At 39.5% G+C, this 4,323-nt stretch overlaps 1 long non-coding RNA gene across 1 annotated transcript; it reads left to right on the forward strand.

Moving 5' to 3' along the window:
* The first annotated feature begins 1,784 nt into the window (after positions 1-1,784).
* LOC115798862 (uncharacterized) lies at positions 1,785-3,993 on the forward strand. The gene is made up of 3 exons (XR_004021508.1): positions 1,785-1,922; positions 2,920-3,212; positions 3,525-3,993. It is a non-coding gene; the product is annotated as an uncharacterized LOC115798862 (long non-coding RNA).
* The last annotated feature ends 330 nt before the right edge of the window (positions 3,994-4,323 follow it).

Consider the following 4,323-nt stretch of genomic DNA (forward strand, 5'->3'; position numbering starts at 1 on the left):
GATAAGCTAAGCTTAATTAAACTTAACAAGCATGCAACCTAAAACTATAAGCATTATGTTCTGGTGCGCACACACACGCACACACACATACACACACACACGCGCGCGCACAAACACACACATACACACACGCGCGCACACGTACACGCACACACACACGTAAACACACACACACACACACACACACATGTACACTCACACAAACGTACACGCACACACACGTACATATACACACGCACACACGTACACACACGTGCACACACCCACACACACGTACGCACACATGTACACGCACACACACACGTAAACACACACACATGTACACACACACACACACACACACACGTACACACACACATGTACACGCACACGTGCACACACACATGTGCACACACACGTGCACACACACGCACACATGTACACGTGCGCACATGTACACACTCACACGTACACTCACACAAACGTACACGCACACACACGTACATATACACACACATGTACACACACACAAACATGCACACACACACACACACACACACACGCACACACACGCACACACACACGTACACACACACACACGTACACTCACACAAACGTACACACACGCGCGCACACGTACACACACACACATGTGCACACACACACATGCACACACACGCACACGTACATATACACACGCACACACACATGTACACACACGTGCACACACACGCATGCACACACACACGTACACACACATGTAAACGCACACACACACGTAAACACACACACACACGTAGACACACACTTACACACACACACACGTACACACACGTGCGCACACACATGTGCACACAGACGTGCACACACATGCACACATGTACACGCGTGCACACGTACACACACACATGTACACTCACACAAATGTACACGCACACACACACACGTACATATACACACACATGTACACACACACATATGCACACACACACACCCACACGCACACACACACACACGCACACTGTGCCTTTTGCTTTGATGCATTTACAGATGATGATGAATAGTGTTGTAATTATTCAGCCTCTTAATGAAATGCAGCTCTTTGAGTACATTCAAACTGTTCTTTTGCTTAATTATTTCCTGAAATTGTTCTTCTTGATTCATCATTGATCATCATGTAATGAACTGTGCAGTCTAGTCAAGTAATTATTCTGTCTAATTATTTATTAAAACTTGATGGAATTTTCACAGCAACCCTAAGCAGCACACGCTGCCGCAGAGACCGACGGAAATGTATTCGTTATTGGCGACTAAAAGACAATATTACTGTGACTGGATCTGAATAATTGAAATCTGAACATTTAATTTGCATGAGCCGTTCAGAGACTTCAGTCATCTATCTAAAATACAATTTTAAAGTCACAAAACATATTTCAATATACTTAAAAATACACAATTCAACAAAGAAACAATTATTTGCATACACAGCTCAAAAAAGTTTTATATTTATAAATAATAATAATTTAAGGTGTTTCCTAACACACCTGAAAATATAAAGCTGATATACTGTTGTGTTTATTAATATTACTGATGAAACATTTGATAATATGATATTCACAGTTTATGTAATTTTATTGGTGGAGTGAACCTCTTCTTTACATTTATTATTACTGCTCGCAGACTTTTTAATTCCTCAGATAGTTTTTTTCTTTGTTACTAAAATTATTCAGGACAATGAACTTTGACAAACCGGTTAAACCTGACACACACAACACACCCTTCAGTTCAGCCGAGGCAGACGATAACACCAACGACTCAGCTGTTCACACCGGGGTGTGAGTGCCTGTAAGGGTGAATGTGCCTGTTCTCAGCAGTCCTTTAAGGAAAGTCTGCTCTACAAAGAGAGATTCAAACTGATGGAGAGGCGACTCTGAAAGCAAAGGGTAAGACCATTACTCTTTTTCTCTACTCTTAATGGCCTTCTCTCACTTCCTTTCCAAGTTGCTTTCACGGCTGAGGAGGGTGATGGAATTTTATTACTTATGACTGAAATCCAAAGGAGTTTTGAAAGCTGGGTGAGATGGAAAGGTGCATTCAAAATGCCAGTATACCCTCCAGATGCCAGCAATCTAATTTACTGTCAGTGTTAATAAATGGGTAGCCACTGGATGGCACAGATAAGTTGTTACTTCACCATCAGGGTTATCACTTAATATCTGATAATGTCTTTGGGGAGCAATTGTATCCGACAGTTGAAACAGGGGGCCTCAACTCCTGGCAGGAGCGATGATCATCAGTGTGGAAAGATTGTTAATCTGTCAAATCAATGTGACTTCACTCAATAAAGTGTTCATAAAGGGACTTAAGTTTAGACTGCAGTGTTAAGGTTTCACATTTGTGAGAGATGATCTCTCTTTGATGAACTGGGACACTTCATGCATAATATGTTCAGCTCCCCGTTGTTTACAGACTAGACATGTACAGGATTATCCTATAGTAGAACATACATCATTTCTCCAGTTCAGACAGTGTCCTGTCTGTAGACTTCTCATTTACATTGATCTAAATTGCCTCTTTGGGCATTAGTGTATTTTCTTTTAAATTATATGATGTCTTCTACAGTTTTAAGTAGGAATGTTATGTCCATCAATGCGAGCATCCCTGCAAACACACTAAGATGCAGATGATGAAGAAATGCACCGACAAAGAACAGATTGAGTCATGACACTCTCTGAAGCTGCCACAAAATTCACAAACAAAACAAAGTCACAGCATCATGACACTGGACACCGGATGTAGTTATTGTAAACAAAGCCTGTATTGTAAAGACAGAGAGCGTGGGAGTCAGCTCATAATGTGGCCCATTTAATTCCCTGTGGAAATTCTGCTGTAATGAAGCTACACACACAGAGTATTACATTGCTGCCATTTTCTTCCCAGATTTGAACCATCTATTCTCAAACCACTATATTACACTCAACTTTTGTCAAAACAAACAAGCACCATGGGAAGAGGTGAAAGTGAAGAGTGGGATGAAAAGCACAACGATGTGAGGCAAACCCAACCCCAGAGACACACGACCACAGACAGCAAAGGCTCGCAGAGCTCAGCGAGAAGCTGTCCCGAGTGCTGCTTGAAGACAAGGGCCTGCCTGATGAGCCCGGAGTGTGGCAGGGCGCTTCAGATCTCGAGAGTTGTCGCCATGTGTGGAATGTGTATCCGCATGTTTGTGTGTAAGTCCAAACTTCAGAAACAGCGAGCAGCTATGATACAGTATATAACTAGTTGGATATGATCATTGGTTGCTCTGATGCTTGAAAAGTGAAATGAAAATAATTTACTGCTTAGATGAGTATAATCTTTGCAAACACAAATGTATAACCCTGACATTTAGAGGGTGAATACATTTAATTTGTCTTTTTCTACATATTGCCATTGATATTCCAGCAAACACACACACACACACACACACTTTGTTAATGAAAAAAAATTTTTTTCAGCATATTCATAATTTACGTTTTTTTGTTTTTTGTCTTCAATTGCAGAGCTGAGCCTTGGACACCAGGACCAACTTTTCTGGGGTCGGTTTTTATAAATCACCCTGAATGAAACTTATGCTGCTATTCAATGAAGATATAATACAGCAATTTCTGAGAATTCATATCGATAAAACCAACTATAATTATTAGTAAATCATAAGTGGCAACACTGAGGTAAAGATAATGTTACCTTAATAACTTTTTTGTAAAAGGTTTAACTCTAAAGCCTCTCATAATTAAATCATGTTTGTTTAATCAAACCAGAAATTGTATATATTCATATTTATATTTGTAATGTTTTCAATAATGGTTATAGTAAACTGTAACATATCTAAATGGTGTCTTACCTGGGTTTGTGCTAATGAAAACTGTTACATAAAGCTTGAGTATGTTCAGTGTACCAGTGTGAATGATAAAAAGTATCAGTTACTTAAATACTTTGTACAGTCGACACCACACAGAATCTAACAGATTAATAAAGGACGTATTTTCATGTGGTGACCAAAATCATTACTGTTGTTTGTGAGTCTGACCCTATTATGACATATTATTAACAACTCTGATGATTTCATGATAATAACATTGGCAAATAGATGGTGTAGATTTTCACAAATAGTAATTTTATAAAACTATCACTACAGCAGTAACTCCAATTTAAATCTGATTTAAGGCCAACATTTAAGATTTTTTATTTACGTATATTAATGCGTGCCTGCAGAGGCTAACTCACTTTGCTGGGCAGGACCTTTTCTTTTTTCTGTCTTCTCTTTTCTGACAAATTTCGGGCTCACTTGACCACTTCAAG

Source organism: Archocentrus centrarchus, chromosome 19 (genome assembly GCF_007364275.1).
Source record: "Archocentrus centrarchus isolate MPI-CPG fArcCen1 chromosome 19, fArcCen1, whole genome shotgun sequence".
Taxonomy (NCBI): Eukaryota; Metazoa; Chordata; class Actinopteri; order Cichliformes; family Cichlidae; genus Archocentrus; species Archocentrus centrarchus.